Here is a 24,990-nt window from a genome sequence, read left to right as displayed (position 1 = left end):
TGGGAGTAGGCATAGCAAACTGACAATTAACAGATAAATGATTAACACTACCACACTTAACACAGATTTTTCTTGGAGCATACTTATCAGGTGTGTAGTTGTAATGTTTGTTAATCCCTACTTTCCCATTTCTATTGTTTTTCTTTTTAGCCTCTGTTTTAACCTTAATCTTTTCTAGTCTGTCATTCAATTGCTTGATGGATAGATGACCAACATTCACTTTCTTCTCCTTCTTATTTGACTAGACTCTCCTAAAATAAAGTTTTTGGAGACTGATCCATATTTTTCAATTAACTTGGCAAGTTTGGCTTTACTCACAGGTTCGCTCACAGCCGACGAATGAGGATTTATGTCACTCGACGAATAATCTCTTTAATTATCCGACGGATGACTCTCATCATCCATCGAGTCTACATCTGTTAGCAATCCTTCAACCAAATTGGATTCCAGCTTCTCTTTACTCTTTTTCTAGGCTGCATCACAGAAGGACTCAATTCCTTGAACTTTGGTGATTTGAGCATTGACATCTCTAGATGATTTCCATGCCTTAATCAACTCCTACTCTCGTTCAAGGTGCTTCTTCAAAATCTCTTCTTTCTTCAAGGACTCAGTTAATTCATTCTTAGCAATCTTACATTCTATTCTCAATTTTTCAAATTCAATAAACTGAGACTCTAGCACATTATTCCTCTCACTTAAAAACAAATTGTTTATTTTTGATTTTAGCATTTTCCTTTGTGAGGGACTTAAGTGTAACACGCAAATGATATAATTCTGTAGACATGTCATTAATCGCATCATTACACTTAGCTTTAGATAAATGTGCCAGGTTAGTGGTGATTACCTGATTACTTGAAGAACTTGTCTCTGTTTCATCAAACTTGGCCATTAGGGCTAGATTGACATAGCTGACATCTTCATCCTCATCCAGACTATCTGCTGCCCAGTCATTTTCTTATTTAATAAAACCCCTTTCCTTTTGTTTGAGCAATTCAAAATACTTCTGTTTATAATCCACAGGCTCAAACTTCTTCTTGCTGGAATCGGACTTTCTACACTCACTGGCAAAGTGCCCTGCCAAGCCACATTTGAAACATTTGAATTTTGAATTATCCACCATGTTTCTATTTGGCTTGGCTGCTCCAAAGTTCTTTTTGAACTTGAGCTTGGCAAATCTTCTGGAAAGAAATGCAAAATGTTCATCAATATCATCCATATCATCTTGGCTCAAAAAATCTTCATTTTCTGCTGCCAGCCCCTTGCCCTTGTTTTCACAGACCTTTGAAGTAGACTCAACAACTTCTACCTTCACCTCTTTCTCTTTCTCCAACTCAGCAACCAGTGCTATGGACCCTCCTTTCTTCTTTTCTTTCTCCATCCTCTCATCTTGCTCTATTTCAAGCTCATAAGTTTTCAGGATGCCATATAGTCTCTCCAAGGTAAACTCCTTGTAATCCTGAGAATTTCTCAGTGAGACTGTCATTGGTTTCCGTTCCTTTGGAAGAGATCTAAGGAACTTCAGATTGGAGTCTTTTGTCTGATAGACTCTTCCATGCAACTTCAGAATATTTAGTAGTTTTTGGAATCTACTAAAAATGTTAGTGAGAGACTCACTATCTTCACAATGAAAATGCTCATATTTCGGAATTAGCAGCTGTATCTTATTTTCTCTAACTTGCTCAGTACCATCATATATAATTTGTATGGTGTCCCAAACCTCCTTGGCTATCTTGCAATTGATGATGTTGTCAAACATGTCACCATCAACTCCATTGAATAAAATATTTATGGTCTTTTTGTCCTTCCTGACTTGCTCAATATCAGGTTCTGACCATTCTTGACTAGGCTTGGGGACTAAAGGCTCATTGCCAGTAGCAGCTCTTATTGGAATGTGAGGACCTCTCTCTATGCAATCAACATAGGCCTCATCTTGAGAAAGAAGATGTAGGTGCATCTTCACCTTCTAGTGATGATAATTGTCTTTATCCAGAAATGGAATTTTGACTCCAACATCCTTCTTGTTCATCTTGCTGTTTTGTTGTGATCTTTAAACTCCTTCTACTTCAAGAGCTTGCTCTGATACCAATTGTTATTCCCTAACAATACAACAAGTATTACAAAAGGGGGGGTTGAATATAATTCTGGCTTCTTTTTAAGATTTATGAAAAAATGGTTCGAACTCAATAATATATATGTGTTTGATTTGCAAAGTGCGGAATGAAAGAATTATATAAATCAAGACACAAGTAATAAAAACACAAGTCTTTAAAACTTTCTAGTAGATTTGAATGTATCCACTATATATATATATATATATATATATATATATATATATATCGAGAGAACTCTGTGTAGCTCAAATAAGCTCACAGCTGCTTACAAGTATGAACAACTAAAACTTGCAGAGAAATGCTAAAGGATACAGCTTACAAATGTTTCTCTGAGAATGTATTTTCTTAGTCTAGTTAGTTGTTGTTCTACTTGCTGCACTTGGTTTATATATCACCAAGTTTACATAGCAAAAAGATAAGATAATAAAACAAAACTATCAAGTCTAACTCTATGCTACTCCATTACTCTATTCCAGCATCTTTGAAAACCTTCATAGCTTGCATGAAAATGGTAATGCTTTTTTGTTCTCATTTTCCTGCTAAACAGGCTGCCACATTCCTTTTGCAAACACCCAACACAGATGACTATGTTGTCACTGTCAACAGATGTTTGAATTGATCATCCGTCGGGTACATGCTTGTTATCCGTCGGGTTGCCTTGTTGATCATCCGTCGGGTAGCTTTGTTAATCATCCGTCGGGTAGCCATTTATCACTTGACTCCATTTTATTTGTGCAGAATTACAAGATATCTTATATTTACATTTAATCAACCTATTCTGCACATCTACTAGTAGTCTTCATGATTCATAAGCTACTACAGAAACTATACAAAGTTGTTTGCAGAAATGTGCTACATGACTTATTGTTATATAAGCTACCCACCCGATAGATATCAATTAGTCATCCGTCGGGACTATATTGACTCATCCGTCGGGACTATAATTGATCATCCATCGGGTGCTACAAAATTCACTAAGTTAAATCTACTAAGGTATTTTTTTTAGCTTATCATCAAGTACACAACATATTCCTAACAGTTTACTAAGTCAGACTCCAACTGATCATTCCTAGATTTTAAGATTTCATTTTCAGTTAACAATCTATTGTTCTCTAGAATCATATTTTTAAAATTTCCATGGAGAGACTTAAGAATAGATTTCAGTTCAGATATATCTTCAGTATCAAAAGAGAAGAAAGAAGTTGGTACCTTAAAATCAAAGGAAGCAGGGGCATCAAAGCTAGCCATCAGTGCATAGCATGTTTCTTCATTTTCAGAATCAATGGAGTCCATCCAATCCTTGCTTGATGTAATCAAGGCTTTGTTCTTCCCTTTGTCATGCTTTTTCTTTTTGCACTTTGTAGCGAAGTGACCAGGTTCATTATAGTTGAGCACTTGATTTTTGACCTGTCGACTTTTCCAGCTTTAGAGTCCTTTCCTTCTCTTCTTCCAGACGACTTCCTTCCCCCTCCAGTGAACTTCTTCCTGAAGCTTCTTTTCTTCTGAGACTTCCTGGATTGGATCCTCTTAAAGCCCTTAACTAGCAATGTAGCCATTTGCATGACATCAGAATTTGTCACGTTCTCATGATCAGTTTCAGAATCAGTATCATCATCAGGATTTGATAATGAATCATCAGTATCTGATTCTGGCAGATTGTTCTTTTTCCTTGCAGCTTCAATAGACCTATCTTTTGAAGTTTTAGCATTCACCTTCAAAGCAACTAATTTTCCCTTGTTACTTTTCCTCTATTTCCTCTGCTGAACTTCCAAATCATGAGTTCTCAGCATGCCATAGACTTCATCCAGGGTGACCATTTCTAAATTATACTGATTTCGTATGACTAAAGTCTGAGTCTCCCATTCCTTATTCAAGGCTCTCAGAAACTTAGTGTTTGAATCCTCCCGATCGTACACCTTTCCCACCAAAGATAGATTGTAAGCAGGGTGAGAAACCTGTCATAGATGTCGGTGAGACTTTCATCAGGCTTGGCCTCAAAATGTTCATATTCTTGAATTAGAACAACCCTTCTGTTCTTCTTGATGGCCATGGTTCCTTGACATTGAGTTTCAAGAGCATCCCAGATCTCCTTGGCAGTCTTGTAGGCTATAACCCTGTTTGACATCATAGAATCAAAACTATTATGCAAAATGTTTCTTACCTTTGCATCCTTCATCACAACCATTTTCTCTTCTGGTGTCCACTCCCTCTTTTCCTTCAACTAAAGGTGTTCATCAACAGTAGGAGTTGCAGGTACCAGTTTTGTTGGCATGTAGGATCCATCATTGATTACATCGAGGTAGTCTGTGTAATAACCCCAATTTTTGGAAATTTTTGAAACCCTTATGAATAGTGTTTTTGCTGAATGAGAAAAATTTTCATGCCACGCTATGTAGGGGTTCTGTTATTGATCTTATGGGATATTATTAGTACTCTATGTGGTATATAAGTGTATGTAAAGATCGTCAAAATCCAATTCCGAACACTTTGATTTTTCCCGGAAATCCACAAGATACGGAGAGAATTGAGTATAAGGTAACAGGATAAAAAGGATTTAAATTAAAGGATTATAAGAGAGGATCATAGAAGGAATACAATATATTGAGAAAGGTTAAGGGAACCTAAGTAATAAGATCCCGGGTATGATCCCTCAAACGATAAACGAGAACGAAAGATAAGCGAACCGTAAAACAAATAAGTGACCAAGAGACAAGCTTGTACAAGATGACAGGGATTGTGACATCATCAAACCACAAGGTGTGGACAAGTGGGAGCATTATGACATGTGCAAGGTGACACAAGCATGACATGGGAAGGAAGGAGGTGTGGTGGCTTTTTAACCACACAAATTCAAGGGCAACAAGGTAATTAACTAAATCAAACACAAAAACAAGCCAACCAAGCCAAGCAAAATCATTTTCATCAAAATCAAAAAGAAACCAAGGCATGGTTCATCATGCTCTCGGCTTTTTACTATTGCAAATGGGCAAGAATTCAAAAACTCAATATCCAAGCCTCCTAAATTGGTGAGTTAATTCCCTATTCATCTTCATGCTTAGTTAGGGCTATATCATGAGTTTAAGCCATCAATTCCTTCTCCATCTTCTCCATTTAATCAAAGAAGAAGACTATGAATAGTGTTTTCAAGTTTTTAACTTGAAGTTTTTCTTGTTTTTCTTGAAGATCCAAGCATTCTTAAGACTTCTCAAAGCTTCTTAAGGCTTCCTAGCTCCTCCCACCACTCAAAGGAAGGTATACCATCTCCAAACCCTAGATTCCTATATATTATAAGATGATTTTGATTAGTAGGATGATATTGTAGCTTGTTGTTGTGATTAGAGTTTGGGATTTGAAATGGTAGTGAAATGGAATGGTAAATGTTGAGGTTTTGATGAAAAGAACTTAAGTATGATTAAAGTTAAGCTTAGGCATAAGTATGAATGATTAAATTGAATTGGTTGGGGTTGTTATGATGTGATGAGGATGGATGTTGGTTGTATGTTGGATTTGAGGTTGATTTGGAATGGGTTTGAATGGTTTAAAATATTGGAAATCGCGTAAACATAGCCGTCGTGACGTCCGATTTTCTTTGGACTGTTTTTGTGCATAGCATTAGGACCCGAGAACCCCCTGCTAGATTATGACCACTGCCATGTTTAGATAGCTCATGTTACGAGCTTCGTTTTGATATGTAGTTCGTTCGATTCCGATGCACGGTTTAGGAGAAACGACCGTTTCAAGTAACGGCGTTTCGCGAACGAAACTTTTCCCCTCGCCTTACTTTGAAACATAGGTTAAAGACCAAAAAGGGTTAATTAATGTATGAAACATTTATGGTAAGTGTGTTAGGCAGTTGGTAAGACACTCGCGAAGGAATCGCTTTAAAACTCGTAAAGGTTAAATTATTAAAAATGGTGGAGCCGAGGGTACCCGAGTGACTTAAGCGAATCAGTGAGCGCAAAACAAGCGTTAGAGTCTAAGTTAGTTAAAGTATAGATTTACAAGTGATTTTGGTTTAATCCCAACTTACTTGTTGTTTATAGGTTACCAGACTCGTCCCGAGCCTTTTATCACCCCAAGTCGCTCAGGCAAGTTTTCTACCCGTTATACTGTTGTTGTGATGAATATATGTATATGCATTATCTTGCGATAGATGCATGTTGGTTAATTAGCAAATGTTACGATATATTGAAGCATGCTGATATGGTATATATATGCATGCCTGTTTCGTATTCTTGATTTATATATCTGTTGGTTCAAGTGCTTATTCGTTACATAATACCTATGCTAGAGATAAGCGGTATTTGCATATACCCTTAGTATAGGGACCCAAAGGTGAAAACATTTTCTAAAACCGGGAGTCGAGGATCCCGAGTAGATTTTATATATATATATATATGGTTATAGTTTTCAAAACTATTAATCGAATAAGGTTTATTCGATAACTTTATTTTATTAATGAATATTATCTTGAATATTCATTCGAGGGCTTATGACTCCTTTTATTTTATTAATTGAATATTATTTGAATATTCATTTGAGGATGTATGACTCCTTTATTTTATTTAATGAATATTATTTATAATATTCATTCGAGGTATTATGACTCCGCTTATTACTGAAATATATTCTTTATTTTATTAAAGAATAAGGTGTTAATAATCAAACTTATTTTCGATTATTCAAATAAAGATAATACTTTCATATAAGTGTATCTTTGGTTATTTAATACTCGTTTCAAGTATAAGTTTTAAAACTTCTACTTCAATTATTTTTATAAAGATTATTCTTTATGGGAATATTATTTAAATAATAATATTCAGATATTTTCTAATATATCGGGACTGATTTATTTTAATAAATCAGCAGTACTCCAAACATTCTTAAAAACGTTTTCGAGTCTTCGAAATGATTTTTAAAGTTAGAGTGGACCCCAAAACTCATTTTTTTATATTTAAGATCTTCCTTTCAAAGGGGATTTAAATACTCGCTCAAAACCTGGGGGATCCAGCTCTGTGGTGCATTTTACATTCGCAACGTGGTTGCTGTTTTGAGAAAAAAAATGAATTGATTACTTACCCAACGTTCGGGAAGTAAGCCCATCTAATTGAGTCGGCATAAGCGTCAGGCCGGGGTACGGTCTATCAAAGTGTAAGTGGCTGGGTGGCAGTCCATCAACGCGTAAGAGGCCGGGTGGCGGTCCAGCACAAGGTCCTTATGTGGCCAGGGTGATGACCGGTGGGGGATTCATCCATCTACTAGTAGAAAAGGTTACTTATTGATATCTTTGCCTGATCAGCAAGATATCTGGTTTATGCCAAAATTCTTTTCCTTTCCAAAAATTCATTGGATATTATAACTCTGTTCATACTTTACATGACAGAGATTGTCAGGAAATGTATGAGATATATATATATATATATATATATATATATATGGATATATATATCAGGACTTAATGAAGCATCTCGTAACTTCATTATTTATAATGATATTTCAAAGATTGAATCTATTCAAGTCTTATCTTGTAGTCTCATCTGGGTGATGAACTTTGAAACTGATTATAACTTGAACGGTGGTAGTTCAATTAGTATTTGGATATAAAGTATATTGGAGTATCTTGTAACTTCATTTTTTTTTATTTATATCTAGTAAATGATTATCTTATGCATGACAAAGATTTTCAGAAAAACGTTGAGACAAGGTTAGATATATGAGATCACCTTGCAACGGTATTTTTATACAGTTATACACTGGAACTCTGTGTGTATTATGCATGGAAGAGGACTTCCAATATTTTGAAAAGTATATATGTATATATATACTGAATATTTTGCGACTTCATCGCATTAAGATATCAACTTGGTTCATTTCTTTTGACCAAGACTTTCATGAGTATTATGAGTAGGCTCATATATTGTAAATCATTATACATATTATTTTGGTGGGCTTGCTGCTCACCCTTGCTTTATTTCTTCATCACACAACAACAGTTAGGAAAGATGGCCAGACTCCAGCAGACCCAGCGCAAGCGCGTGGGAAGCGTCCCGCGTCTTCCCGTTGATGTTGTAGCTGCTATAGCTGCAGAGGTAGATCTATTGTAGATCAGACCATCTACTTTTGAGAATCAATTATGTATAATTATAACTTGTGGCAGATAATGGCAATTAACTGTAAATTTATCAAGTAATCATTTTGGGTTGTAATAACTTTTAAATTGTGGATTCAAAGACTTGTACTTATTTAAATTTCATCTCTGAGACTATAACGGGTTGTGGTGTGTGTTAGTGTGGGGTCACAGCATAAGGTTATTTATTATTAATTAAGTGAAGTGATATTGTGGAAAGAAAGACCGTGACGACCCGGATCCCCGACCCCGGATCTGGGGGTGTTACAGAAATGGTATCAGAGCTAAGCGTTATAAACCTCAGAGATGATGGGATGTTAAGATAATAAGTTCACTAAGATAATAAGAACTCTTGCCAAGTTCATAGTCGGGCTACCTAACGTAGTACTGACAGTTAAAACCCTTATGGGAACCCTTATAAATATCGTGATAGGAGTGTAGTTCGTTATCGTATATGGTAGCGGAACTCCGAACCCTGAGGTTGAGGAGCAACAACGCGATGATGTTTTATTACTAATTGGAGATCGGATTGTGGATCCGATAGAGTGTCCTAATGCAGGACCGGATGATGTTGATATTGAGAATGTAGCGGTTGAGGATGTTGTCCTAGAAGGGATAGTTGCTGAGAAGGATCCCATGGAGGATCCTGACAAGAATGAATAAAGGACCACTGATGAATTGATGACCATGGTTAGGTCGACTACCAGAGGTAGGATTGGTCGGTCACTACCGGAGTTCGTTCAAGTTGTAAAGATAGTAGCCCCTTTAACGCGGCTTACTCGTAAGACTGAGAAGTTCGAATGGACAGAGAAATGCGAGAACAGCTTTCAAGAACTGAAGCAGAGGTTGGTGATGGCCCCTATGCTGGCGTTGCCAGATGGAAAAGGAGATTTTGTGAAGTGTAGTGACGCTTCGCACAAGGGCTTAGGGTGCGTGCTTATGCAGCACGGTAAGGTAATCGCGTACATGTCAAGACAATTAAGGTAATATGAAATTCGATATCCCCGCTCATGAGCTTAGGCTCGTGGCAATAGTTTTATCCTAAGGATTGGAGGCACTACTTGTATAGAGAGAAGTGCGAGAATTACCTAAGCCATAAGTGCTCTAGTACATTTTCACGTAGAAAGAGCTCAACATATGCCAGAGGAGGTAGTTAGAGCTAATCAAGAATAATGATTGGGAGATTCTTTATCATTCGGGGAAAGCCAATATGGTGGCTGATGCCCTTAGTAAAAAGGAGAGACTCAAGATGATAATGTCTTTGGGAGAGTTTATAAGAGATTTTGGAAATAGTAGTGAAGGTAACCGAAGCCGGTACCGAAAAGCTGTTTGAGATTGCAATACAGACCGAATTATTGGAAAAGATCATATTGTGCCAGAAAAAGTTATGAATGAAGGCAGGGAGCCAACAATTAGATAAAAGATTAATATCGAGAAAGATGATAAGGGAATAATGAGGTATTCCTATAGAATTTGGGTTCCGAAAGTTCGAGAGCGTAAGGATGAGAACTTAGATGAGAGCCATAGTTTGAGGAATAAGATTTAGAGTAAACCCTGAACGTGATAGGCAGGGAGGTCGCCATCAAGATAGAAGGAACCCATGACATAATGGAGTGGAAAATAAGGATTTTAAATTAAAAGATGACCCCAATTATGGGGAGTAGGATGAAACATTTCATACTAAGGAAATAGAAAGTCGAGTAAGGAAAGGAGACCCGAGACGGTACTCCTATACGACAATTCATGGACCTGTCTAAAAAGAACTTAGACTATTATCCCCAACCACCACCCTGAGGAGACAGTGCGGTGAGAAATTCTTTCAGGACCTTTAAGTCGCTAAGCTCTCAGAGTTCCAAGGAACAAGCTGACCCAGTCGAGGCAAGAGCCTGGCTAAAGGAAATATAGGAATCATTTGAGATTCTAAATGATTGACGAATCACAAAAGACTGTTTTTATCACTTACCCTCCTAAGAGAGAGACCACCCGCTGGTGAAAGGCCAAGGAAGGCACGAAGCAAGAGATTATAATAAACTGATTAAAGTTCAATCAATTGTTTCGAGAAAGTAATTCCCAAGGTTATGGAGATAGCGTAAAAGCTTTAGAGCCAGAACAAAGGCAGACGAGAATGATGAATTAGGAATCTAAGTTGTAAAAGTTATCAAGATTCATTTTGAGGACACGAATCCGGAATGACGGGATGTTTAAAATCAATGCTTATGTTGTGATTGGTTCGTGAAATAATGATAAGAGAAAGGAAAATAAAAAGAAACTGAAGTGGAAAGGAATATAAAGGCAATAGAGTTTGAGAAATGATAAGGGAGTTGGGTATGAGGAAACCCTAAAGACTCGTAGCAATAGAAATAGGAAAGTATGTAATCATTGGTATGAGGGTGATTCACCATGAGTTAAAGTTGATGGTTGAAGGCATACGAGTTATGTACATTTTATCCCCTGTAAGTTGGGAGGATTTGAGGAAACCTTGAGATAATTCGAAGGATAAATAATGAGACGCGGATAGACTGAGGAGACAAGAAAGTAAGAAATTAAGAAAATTGGATGAAGGAAGTGACCTTCAAGAAGGTGAAGTGTAAGACCGGTGGCTTGATACCCAGGAAGGGAGATGCCAGGTATGAAAGATATCCCAACATTGAGATGACTGTTGAGATAAACAACAAAAGTAAATAAGGATTTATTAAGAAGAAGTTCACGTTGAACACGACCAATATCTTCCAGATCATCCATGTGATCATTACCAAATCAGGAAAGAAAAGCGGATGACCATTGTTATCTTTTGGAGGCCATATGGATTGACCTCAATTTGAATAAGGATGCTATTATGAAGTTAGGTATAGACTATCGAGGTGGGGAATGATGAATAACATAATCTATCAAGGAAATATGACTTGATTTATCCATGGAAGGATGCAGGTACCTTTTAAAGGTGGAATTAAGGATAGAATATTGGTAACTTAAAATGAATCCTAGGGGAATGCATAAAGGTTGGAATTTCACCATTAATAGGGACAGTGTGAGTTTTGACAGTATGAATTGGAAAGGATTAAGGTAACAACAACCTTTAAAGGATCAGTGGAGATTTTTTTTTTCAAAAGTATATAGACAATGGTTCTAGTAGTAGTAAATGGTATTTTGATATGCCCTGTATCTAAGGAATACAGGAGGAACGATTCAAGGATAACCCTAGAGGTTTTATAAGGAAAAAGGTAATATTCAAAATTCTCAAGAATAGAAATGTTGATAAAGGAAATATGACGTAATTATATTGGTGCCAAGTGAGGCACGTGTTAAACCACGAGAAGGTATGGATCGAACCAGTAATGGTCAAAATTGTTCAGGGCAATTAGGACTTAAGATAGAAGATGCTCTAAATATAATTGAGAGTCAGTCATGACAGTGATTAACCTCTAAAGACTGAGGCAATAACTTATGGAAAAATGGTGATTTTTTTTTACTCATCAGATTTTAAGGAAAACATCTTCACATAAGCTGTGATTGAAATGAGGTAGAAAATTATTTGGAGGTGGTTAAAATGACATTGACTATAAGGAAATTGTACTATCAGGAAAGGCCAAAGAGGTGGCCGACACTTTAAAGGTAAGTGGATAATTATAGGCGCGTGTGCCAAAAGAATACAGTGATGATGGTTAAAAGTGTGAAGGTTGAATTATGGTTTGGAAGATTGACATTCCTTCTGATGACTGTGCAATACCCAACCGTAATAGTAGTTGGTAAAGGTTTAATTCGTGTAATCGCCATGAACGGGCTATCTATATTAGAAGGTCCTATCTTGGGATAAGCCAGGACCATGTTTCCAAAAGGACTAGACGAACCTTTGAGTTAAGTCTTCTATTTAAGGCATATGATTAAGAATGGTATTAACCTGCTATCGTTGCTTTGATTGAAACTCTTCTGCAATTTTATCTGCTTCACATCATGAATGTACGTCAGGATCAGGAGTGTTCTTCATGAATCAAGAACGGTGATCATGTTACCTCCTTAGAAGAATTTGATATGATATGAATGGACTCCGTATGGTTAGCTATTAAAACTTCATGGAAAACGAATGACTACAGTAGGTCAACGGTGGGCCATAGTAATGCAGGAATGATTCTGAGAGTAATGAGCTGATTACTTACAACCGTGAGAGTTGTATTGGAATGGATGTTGAGAGTAAGTACCACTAATTGGGTCGTGGTGGTGTATAAGTTATCATTGATAGACTAATTAAGTCAATTATCTACCTATGATATATTTATTCCTTCTTATCGATAAAGAGTAGTATTACCCATACGAAGAAGGTTGCGGTATAGAAATGGATTCTAGTAACGATGAGGTCTAGAATGAGATCCCAGATTCGATTTTCGATATCGAGGGAGTTTCAAAGGTGATTGTGTATAAGCTCGAGGAAGAGCATGGGTCCATAGAATGATGGACGGAATGGCGAAAATATTTAGGCATGTGAAATGCGATGCTATAATACTTGATGTTGATATAAATACATATATGTTTTGTTCTCCTATGAGAAACCTCTATAGTTCAGAGGTAGGTTCCAAGCCAGATATTTTGTGGCAGTATATTTTTTTCATATATATACAATTCTCTTCAATTCGTTCTTTTCTCTTATTTTCATTTTATGTAAGCTGAGAAGAACAACCCTTCCAGAAAGGGGAGGTATTGCCGAATGACTATCTATCTGTGTGATAGAAGCCTAGTAGGATACCAGCTATTGTTTAATTGCTTGTCAAGTACTTAAGGCTGGCCACCTTCTGTACTAACTATGCGATATAACAAGTGTTCATGATCTTAGTGATCTCTCAACAAATTCCTTTACTTCTATTTGATTGATCAAATTTTGGAAAATAGAAACAACTGAAAAAGGAGTAATAAAGTGGTGGTAGTATGCGGAATGGGAACACATTCGTGATACTAAGGTTGACGTGGTTATTAAAAGGTTATAGAACGCTAACGAGCAAAAGTATAACCAGTATAATATTAGGAACGGAAGGTGATAGCGATTACGAACTGGAAAAGAATGGGTATTGAGAAGCAAAAGTTCTAATGATTAGAAGGTATGATGAGAGTCTGTGTAATAGACTTGAAAGAATTTGGAATGATCACTTAATGCGGATTGAGTTATCTTACGACAATAGATCATATGTCATTATCGAGATATCGCCTTATGAGATCCTTGAGGGAAGACAATGTCGATCTCCCTTATGTTAGGATGAAGTTGTAGAGCGCAAGATGCTCGGATCCGCAGTAGTCCAAAGGACCAAGGATATGATAGATCTAATCAGAGGACGACTGGTAGTAGCCCAAGATGGGCATGATAAGTATGTTGATTTGACACGAAAGGATAAAGAGTATGAAATAGGGGACCTAGTAATGTTATAGGTATCCCTTGGAAAAGGATTGATGAGGTTCGGAAAGAAAGGAAAGCTAAGTCTACAATTTGTTGGACCCTTGGATATATTAAGACGTTTGGGAAGTTAGCATATGAGCTAGCCCTAACCCCGAACATGTAGCAGGTCGTAACGTGTTTCACGTATCAATGTTAAGGAAGTGTAATTCAGATGCCATATAAATAGAGGCATATGAGCGCATAGATATGCAACCCGACGTAACCTATATGGAGCAACCAGGAAGGGTTATAGAGTGAAAAGGAACAAGTGCTTAGGAGAAGGATTATCAAACTATGCAGAGTTGGTGGTAGGACCACAATGGGGAAAAATTGACTAGAGAGTTAGAAGGCACAATGCTAGAAAAGCATCCCCAACTGTTTTCTATCTGATTCCGGGACGGAATCCTTTTAAGGAGGGGAGACTGTAATAACCCCAATTTTTGGAAATTTTTGAAACCCTTATGAATAGTGTTTTTGCTGAATGAGAAAAATTTTCATGCCACGCTATGTAGGGGTTTTGTTATTGATCTTATGGGATATTATTAGTACTCTATGTGGTATATAAGTGTATGTAAAGATCGTCAGAATCCAATTCCGAACACTTTGATTTTTCTCGGAAATCCACAAGATACGGAGAGAATTGAGTATAAGGTAACAGGATAAAAAGGATTTAAATTAAAGGATTATAAGAGAGGATCATAGAAGGAATACAATATATTGAGAAAGGTTAAGGGAACCTAAGTAATAAGATCCCGGGTATGATCCCTCAAACGATAAACGAGAACGAAAGATAAGCGAACCGTAAAACAAATAAGTGACCAAGAGACAAGCTTGTACAAGAAGCCAGGGATTGTGACATCATCAAACCACAAGGTGTGGACAAGTGGGAGCATTATGACATGTGCAAGGTGACACAAGCATGACATGGGAAGGAAGGAGGTGTGGTGGCTTTTTAACCACACAAATTCAAGGGCAACAAGGTAATTAACTAAATCAAACACAAAAACAAGCCAACCAAGCCAAGCAAAATCATTTTCATCAAAATCAAAAAGAAACCAAGGCATGGTTCATCATGCTCTCGGCTTTTTACTATTGCAAATGGGCAAGAATTCAAAAACTCAAGATCCAAGCCTCCTAAATTGGTGAGTTAATTCCCTAATCATCTTCATGCTTAGTTAGGGCTATATCATGAGTTTAAGCCATCAATTCCTTCTCCATCTTCTCCATTTAATCAAAGAAGAAGACTATGAATAGTGTTTTCAAGTTTTTAACTTGAAGTATTTCTTGTTTTTCTTGAAGATCCAAGCATTCTTAAGACTTCTCAAAGCTTCTTAAGGCTTCCTAGCTCCTCCCACCACTCAAAGGAAGGTATACCATCTCCAAACCCTAGATTCCTATATATTATAAGATGATTTTGATTAGTAGGATGATATTGTAGCTTGTTGTTGTGATTAGAGTTTGGGATTTGAAATGGTAGTGAAATGGAATGGTAAATGTTGAGGTTTTGATGAAAAGAACTTAAGTATGATTAAAGTTAAGCTTAGGCATAAGTATGAATGATTAAATTGAATTGGTTAGGGTTGTTATGATGTGATGAGGATGGATGTTGGTTGTATGTTGGATTTGAGGTTGATTTGGAATGGGTTTGAATGGTTTAAAATATTGGAAATCGCGTAAACATAGCCGTCGTAACGTCCGATTTTCTTTGGACTGTTTTTGTGCATAGCATTAGGACCCGAGAACCCCCTGCTAGATTATGACCACTGCCATGTTTAGATAGCTCATGTTACGAGCTTCGTTTTGATATGTAGTTCGTTCGATTCCGATGCACGGTTTAGGAGAAACGACCGTTTCAAGTAACGGCGTTTCGCGAACGAAACTTTTCCCCTCGCCTTACTTTGAAACATAGGTTAAAGACCAAAAAGGGTTAATTAATGTATGAAACATTTATGGTAAGTGTGTTAGGCAGTTGGTAAGACACTCGCGAAGGAATCGCTTTAAAACTCGTAAAGGTTAAATTATTAAAAATGGTGGAGCCGAGGGTACCCGAGTGACTTAAGCGAATCAGTGAGCGCAAAACAAGCGTTAGAGTCTAAGTTAGTTAAAGTATAGATTTACAAGTGATTTTGGTTTAATCCCAACTTACTTGTTGTTTATAGGTTACCAGACTCGTCCCGAGCCTTTTATCACCCCAAGTCGCTCAGGCAAGTTTTCTACCCGTTATACTGTTGTTGTGATGAATATATGTATATGCATTATCTTGCGATAGATGCATGTTGGTTAATTAGCAAATGTTGCGATATATTGAAGCATGCTGATATGGTATATATGCATGCCTGTTTCGTATTCTTGATTTATATATCTGTTGGTTCAAGTGCTTATTCGTTGCATAATACCTATGCTAGAGATAAGCGGTATTTGCATATACCCTTAGTATAGGGACCCAAAGGTGAAAACATTTTCTAAAACCGGGAGTCGAGGATCCCGAGTAGATTTTATATATATATATATTTATATATATATATGGTTATAGTTTTCAAAACTATTAATCGAATAAGGTTTATTCGATAACTTTATTTTATTAATGAATATTATCTTGAATATTCATTCGAGGGCTTATGACTCCTTTTATTTTATTAATTGAATATTATTTGAATATTCATTTGAGGATGTATGACTCCTTTATTTTATTTAATGAATATTATTTATAATATTCATTCGAGGTATTATGACTCCGCTTATTACTGAAATATATTCTTTATTTTATTAAAGAATAAGGTGTTAATAATCAAACTTATTTTCGATTATTCAAATAAAGATAATACTTTCATATAAGTGTATCTTTGGTTATTTAATACTTGTTTCAAGTATAAGTTTTAAAACTTCTACTTCAATTATTTTTATAAAGATTATTCTTTATGGGAATATTATTTAAATAATAATATTCAGATATTTTCTAATATATCGGGACTGATTTATTTTAATAAATCAGCAGTACTCCAAACATTCTTAAAAACGTTTTCGAGTCTTCAAAATGATTTTTAAAGTTAGAGTGGACCCCAAAACTCATTTTTTTTATATTTAAGATCTTTCTTTCAAAGGGGATTTAAATACTCGCTCAAAACCTGGGGGATCCAGCTCTGTGGTGCATTTTACATTCGCAACGTGGTTGCTGTTTTGAGAAAATAAATGAATTGATTACTTACCCAACGTTCGGGAAGTAAGCCCATCTAATTGAGTCGGCATAAGCGACAGGCCGGGGTACGGTCTATCAAAGTGTAAGTGGCTGGGTGGCAGTCCATCAACGCGTAAGAGGCCGGGTGGCGGTCCAGCACAAGGTCCTTATGTGGCCAGGGTGATGACCGGTGGGGGATTCATCCATCTACTAGTAGAAAAGGTTACTTATTGGTATCTTTGCCTGATCAGCAAGATATCTGGTTTATGCCAAAATTCTTTTCCTTTCCAAAAATTCATTGGATATTATAACTCTGTTCATACTTTACATGACAGAGATTTTCAGGAAATGTATGAGATATATATATATATATATGGATATATATATCAGGACTTAATGAAGCATCTCGTAACTTCATTATTTATAATGATATTTCAAAGATTGAATCTATTCAAGTCTTATCTTGTAGTCTCATCTGGGTGATGAACTTTGAAACTGATTATAACTTGAACGGTGGTAGTTCAATTAGTATTTGGATATAAAGTATATTGGAGTATCTTGTAACTTCATTTTTTTTACTTATATCTAGTAAATGATTATCTTATGCATGACAAAGATTTTCAGAAAAACGTTGAGACAAGGTTAGATATATGAGATCACCTTGCAACGGTATTTTTATACAGTTATACACTGGAACTCTGTGTGTATTATGCATGGAAGAGGACTTCCAATATTTTGAAAAGTATATATGTATATATATATACTGAATATTTTGAGACTTCATCGCATTAAGATATCAACTTGGTTCATTTCTTTTGACCAAGACTTTCATGAGTATTATGAGTAGGCTCATATATTGTAAATCATTATACATATTATTTTGGTGGGCTTGCTGCTCACCCTTGCTTTATTTCTTCATCACACAACAACAGTTAGGAAAGATGGCCAGACTCCAGCAGACCCAGCGCAAGCGCGTGGGAAGCGTCCCGCGTCTTCCCGTTGATGTTGTAGCTGCTATAGCTGCAGAGGTAGATCTATTGTAGATCAGACCATCTACTTTTGAGAATCAATTATGTATAATTATAACTTGTGGCAGATAATGGCAATTAACTGTAAATTTATCAAGTAATCATTTTGGGTTGTAATAACTTTTAAATTGTGGATTCAAAGACTTGTACTTATTTAAATTTCATCTCTGAGACTATAACAGGTTGTGGTGTGTGTTAGTGTGGGGTCACAGCATAAGGTTATTTATTATTAATTAAGTGAAGTGATATTGTGGAAAGAAAGACCGTGACGACCCGGATCCCCGACCCCGGATCTGGGGGTGTTACAGTCTGGATCTCTAGCTTCCATGTGCATGAGCATCTTCACCTTCCATGTAGGATATTCAACCTTTTTCAGAATGAGGATTTTAATACTTTCATACTTGTTCAGAGACATGTTTAGATTGCTTCTGATTGTAAATTTATCAGTTAGCTCTGATACCAATTGTTTCCCAGTAGTAATACAATTGTTTGGGGGGGGGGTTTGGATACAATTGTATAAATGTTTCGAACAAGTATAAAAATATAACAGTTCTTTATATTTTTGATAAAAACGGTTACAAACTCTCTCAAGAAATACTGATGTTCTTGAGAGCTGCTAGGTCGTACAATGCTCGAGTTAATCACTATGTGTTGACCTAAACTGTGTTTATATAATACACAACTGCTACAAATCAATCTAAGATATGCATTATCAATTACTAACAGAAAATGATACTTATCTTTAACTGAATATACAAAGTCCTATCATTCAGAATGTAACGAATATCCATCCCTCAAAATAAAGAACATAATCAATTTTCACAACAGACTGCCTTCAGATGCTGATGACATGCAGATACTAATGATGCATCAAATCCTGACGACACATCAAATACTGATGACATCTAAACACAGTCAGATCCTAAGCTCCTACTGGTCATTGAGAATCAACACGTAACAGTATATGCGTTAATTTACAACTTTAACTGTAATTATATTAACGGTAAAAATGTATTATACGAAAATAACTTAAATAATTAAAATTTAAATTATAGAAACACAAAAGCCGCTGATTATACATGCATGTACTTATTTCAAGTGAAGTAGTTTTTAAAAAATTTAAAACATGCTATTAAAATAATATACTACATTTAACATAAAATTATATTTATAAAATAAATATTAAATAATAAAAATGTTAACAGAAAAAAAGGACTACCCAGCTCGTGCATCGCACAGGTTATAGACTAGTACATATATATACACATACATATATGCATACATACATATAATACACACACGTGCATATGTACTTATTTGAATCAGACTAGCAAGTCAAAAGCGAATACATGAATTGAATACTCGACTAGACTACTAATTTTTACTCATCGGTCATATTTTTGGCACACAAAATAATTCTAACCACATTTATAATATGAACACATAAAATAATCTCAAAAATCAACGAATTATACATATTTTCATTTCCATGCATAATTTGATAGTATTTATTTCATAGTTATTCTCTCAATTAATGTATCATTAATATTTATATATCTAAATATCAATGAAATATCAAAATATACTTTTTTTGATTTAGATTTATGTTTGAGTAATAAGTCCATATAAACATATATTTTGTCAATAATAATAATATCAATTATAATAATATATCATCTAATAATTATACATGAAAAATATATTAAACAAAAACCTAATTCAAGTTGAGTACTTTTTGATATTTCACGAAATTTAAAATTCAAGTTAACTATTATAATTCACTTATTTATATTATTATCGAGCATACATATCATTGAACTATTTATACCTCTAATTAGATAAATTATATATACTATTTCCATATTTTAACTATTATATATTTATGGTACAAGTAAATTAAAATTCTAATAAAAATTAAGGAAATTTCATGTATATAAGTATGATACAAACTTGTATTGACACTAAGTGTTGTATGACTAATCAATCACATTTTTTATCACAGAAAATACACAAAATATTTTTGAGCACATTTTTAACATACAAACAAATAGAATAACTATGAACAAATGAATATTTTAAACATATTTAGAGAATACTCATGCATCACATTGGCTAAAGATTGTGTTATGTATAAGTAATCGACCTCCAAGACATCTTGTTATTATTTTCTTTAATTGGCCAGAGTGAGTTATATACCGTTCTATTTCTCAAGTGTAGTTTTCTTTGAAATTTAGGGTATAAAATGAACACAGACACACATATAAGTTTTGGCTCATAGATTTCATTAATCATATGATCATGTTGGTTTATATTGATATTTGGTTGTGGTCTTACACATCACAACTTGAAAGAATGGTAGCGATTGAAACTGGATAATTTTAATAATGTTTATGTATCAAATGAAATCAGAAGGAGCCCAGCATGTAGCACTATGTATTTGTTAATATTAAATGAGGGACGTGAAAAGTTACTAAGGTCAAGAATAAATATTCAAATAAAAATCAAAAATAAAATTATAAGCGTACAAACTACTATATTCTACTGTATCTCAAACAACCACATAAATTTTTATAGCAACCACCATGGATCACCCTTATTAGTGGACAACAAGAAATAACATAAACATTTCTACAAAAACCTCATGGATCGCCATTAGCAGTGGAAACAAGAATTACCAGGCCTCTATTATTTCAGTCAAATTTTCAAGAACACATTCAACACAAATATCACTCACACCCCAAAAATTGTTGAGTATACAACAACGAAAGCAAAACCCAATGTGAATAAACAAGAACAAGAAAATAAACGACAATCACACAAGACAAAGGTTTACGCGGTTCGGATGTTCCTACTTCACAAGCCGCACTAATTTTGTATTGATCTCGCATAATTTGTTGTGTTATGATTTTAAAATTACATGAGTATTTATAAGAGAAGAAACTATGCCTAAATCAAATTTATAGTCCAAATATGAAAAGTAGACTGATCCATAAGCTAATATGAATCTGAATCCGAATAGCCTATTTTCATGGGTTTAATTAATAGAATTCACAAACCCAACAAGCTCTCACTTAGAGTCTGGACAATCTTCACTTCACTCTTGTAAGTCTTGTAAAATTAATTCTTCAATCAATAACTCTAACTAGTGCATTGCCTTCTTATTAATCAATTATGAAGGCCAGTTGAAGCTACCCAAAGCTTCAACTTTTTATTCATAACCCCCTTAGTCAACATATCTGCATGATTCTTTGAACCAAGGATTTTCTTCAAAGACAAATTATCATTGCTTGTCAACTCTCTTATAAAGTGATATCTCAGCTGAATATGCTTCGTCCTAACATGAAACACGGGATTCTTCGCAAGATGAATAGCACTCTGATTGTCGCTATACAAAGCACTGTCAGCCTATTTCTTTCCTAACTCCTCAAGAAAATTCTTCAACAAAATCGTCTTATTGCTAGCTTTAGAGATAACCATATATTCTTCTTCTGTGGTTAAAAGAGCAACACTCTTCTGAAGTCGAGACATCCAACTAACTGCGGTGCCACCCAAAGTGAAACTTTAACCGGTTGTACTTTTTCTTGTATCCGAACATCCGCCCAAATATGCATCAGAGAACCCTTCCAAGATAACATCTTTCTTACTGAAACATAGTGCAACCTTGGATGTGCCTTTCAAGTAGCGTAACAACCACTTGAATACTTCCCAATGCTCTACTCCTTGATTAGACATAAATTTGCTAACAACTCCCACCACATGAGAAAAGTCTAGCCTTGAACACACCATAACATACATTAAATTGTCAACTGTAGATGCATAAGGAAATTTAGCAATATCTTTATTGCCTTCATCTGTATTAGGTGTTTGCTTCTCTATGAGATTAAAGTGACTCACCAACGATGTACTTCTAGTCTTCGCATCTTGGACTGAATTTCTGCAATAATTTCTCAATATACTTCTCGTGAGATAATTTTAAAGTACCTTCCCTTATGATACTCATACCAAGTATTTGTTTTGCTACCCATATCCTTCATCTCACACTCCTTAGACATCTGTCTCTTTAACCTGTTGATTTCCCTCATGTTTGATCCTGCTATCAACATGTCATCAACATACAACAACAATATGATATAAGATGAATCAAACTGTTTAAAGTAACAACAATGATCCATAACACTCCTTGTGTACCCATCTTCATCATAAACTGTCAAACTTCAAGTGCCATTGTCTTAGTGTTTGCTTTAAACCGTACAAGCTTTTTATAAGCTTGTAAATAAGGTTTTCTTTCCCAACTACCTGAAATCTCTCTGGCTAAACCATGTAGATGTCTTCCTCAAGATCACCATGTAAGAACGCAGTCTTAACATCTAGTTGCTCTAGATGTAACTCCTTTGCAGCCACAATACTTAACACAATTCTAACTGTAGTCATCTTAACAACGGAAGAAAATATATCGGTATAGTCAATACCCTTTTTCAGTTGATAACCCTTGTCTACTAACCTCGCCTTGTATCTCTTGCTTCCATTATGTTCTTCTTTGATCCTGAACACCCACTTATTATGTAAAGCCTTCTTTCCTGCTGGTAACTCTGTTAAAGACCAAGTCTCATTCTTTTTAAGAGAACTCATCTCCTCATCCATGGCTAATTTCCACTAAACTGAATCATCCACTTGTACTGCCTCTGACTAACACTGAGGCTCCCCGTCCTCGGTCAATAACATATAATATGTTGAAGGAGAATATCTTTGTGGCGGCCTCTCACTTCTGCTAGATTTTCTTACCTCGGTCTGTGGAGTTACTGGAACCATGTCATCAACATTCTTCGAACTCCCACTATTTCCTGCAAAATCTATTTCTGTAATATCTTCAAGCACTGCTTCATCTTTCTCTGGTTTTTCCTTTGTAAACTCATAATCGACTGCAAGCTTATCCTTATACATTGCATTCTCATTAAAAGTAACATCTCTACTTCTAACGACCTTTTTAGTCAGTTCATCTCAGAAATGGTAACACATATCATCTTAGCCATAACCAAAAACTCGCAAGTGTGAAAGATTTATCTCTTTTTCTTGCCATTCTTCTTCAGAAATTTTGAACCCTAAAGAACTTGAAGGCTCACTATTTATGAGATACGTTGTTGGGCTAAATGCATTTGCCCAAAACATCTTTGGCAACCCTGCATGTAATCTCGTACCCTTGGCCCTCTCATTCAAGGTTCTGTTCATGCGCTCTGCAACACCATTCTATTGTGATGTCTCTAGAATAGTTTTAATCATTCTAATCCCAAATTCCGTGCAATAACTCTTAAACTCATTACTTTATCTGACATTGAACTCTTCACCTTCAAACCAGTCTGATTTTGAACTTCAGTCTTCCACTTCTTGAAATTAGAAAACACATCTGATTTATTCTTCAAAAAATAAACCCATACCTTTCTAGTGGAATCATCAATGAAAGCGACATAGTAGTGAGATCCGCCCAATGACGCAACTATTGTTGGACCATATACATTTGTATGAACTAACTCTATCTTCTTAGGCTTGGGGATCCCCCTGATTTCGCAAAAGAAACACATTTCTGCTGTCCAGGAATACATGTCTCACAGAATCCAACTTCCACATTCTTCAACTCTGGAATCTTCCCCTTCGAAGTTAACAGCTTTATACCTGTTGTGTATATGTTCTGTACTTGATGATTTCATGAACAAAACACCTTGGTAGATTTTACTTAGTGAAAATGTAGCACTCAACGGATAAGGATTATAGTCCCGACGGATAACTCATTTTAGTCCCGACGGATAATGACTTATTATCCATTAAGTGAGTAGCTTATGTAACAATAAGTCTGTAGCACATTTTTGCATACACATTGTCTAGAATCTGTAGTAGTACTTAAGTCATGTTGACTGTAACTAGATATGCAGAATAGGTTGATTAATTATACATAGATGATATCTTGTAATTCTGCATAAATGAAATGGAGTCAAGTGCCTGATTGCTACCCGACGGATAAACAACAATGAATTCGACGGATGATCAACAACCTGACGGATGATCAATAACTCGACGGATGATCATAAACCCGACGGATAAAGAATTCAAATATCTGTTGACAGTGACAACACAGTCACATGCGTCGAGTGTATGCAAATGGAATGTGGTAGCCTATTCAACTGGGTTTTCGAGAACAAAGAAGCATTGCCATTTCCATGCTATTATGAAGATATTCAAAGATGCTGGAATAGAGTAATGAAGTAGCATTGTACTAGACTTGATAGTTTTTGTTTTATTATCCTGTCTTATTACTTTGTAATCTTGGTGATATATAAACCAAGAAGCAGCAATAGAATAGTAACTAAGAAACTAAGCAACCAAGAGAGAAACATTTATAAGCTGTATTCTTAGCATTTCTCTCATCCTTAGTTATTATCATTTTGTAAGCAGCTATGAGCTTTTTGCACACAGAGTTCTCTCGATATATATTATATATCTCAAGTGGAATCATTCAAATCCACCAGAAAGTTTTTAAAGACTCTTGTTTTTAATTACTTGTGTTTTGATTCATTTGAAGTAACTATTCCGCATTCTGCTAATCAATTCACACTTATATATATATTTGAGTTAGAACATTTTTATTCAAGAAAAAGTTTCAAGAATTCCATTCAACCCCCCTTCTGTAATTCTTGTTATATTGTTAAGGGACTAACAATACCTGTTTTACTCAAATGACCAAGCCTTTGGTGACACAAAATTGAAGACTCAATCTCATTAACAACTGTATTTGCTTCAGAGCCAGGTTGTTCAATAATGTACAAAGTCCCCTTTTTCTCTCCACGAGCAATAACTATCTTAGATATATTTGAGATGTCATGTCTAATGTGTTTCATGTTTAGTTTTCAGATCTTAACAAACAGGAAATATCAGTACTTACGGGAATCAGTACTTACTAGAAGTCAGAACTTAAGGATATCAAAACTTAGATTATCAGAAGATAAATATCAGAAGATGGATATCAGAACTTAAGTACGAGAGGACTAACAGTTAAGGAAGGAAGCTGATTTACAGGAAAGAAGATCGAGACTAATATAAAATAAGATATGCATGGAAATAGTTAGAGGACTTTAAGACTT

This window comes from Apium graveolens, chromosome 4 (assembly GCF_009905375.1).
Source record: "Apium graveolens cultivar Ventura chromosome 4, ASM990537v1, whole genome shotgun sequence".
Taxonomy (NCBI): domain Eukaryota; kingdom Viridiplantae; phylum Streptophyta; class Magnoliopsida; order Apiales; family Apiaceae; genus Apium; species Apium graveolens.
Note: the sequence above shows the minus strand (reverse complement) of the source record.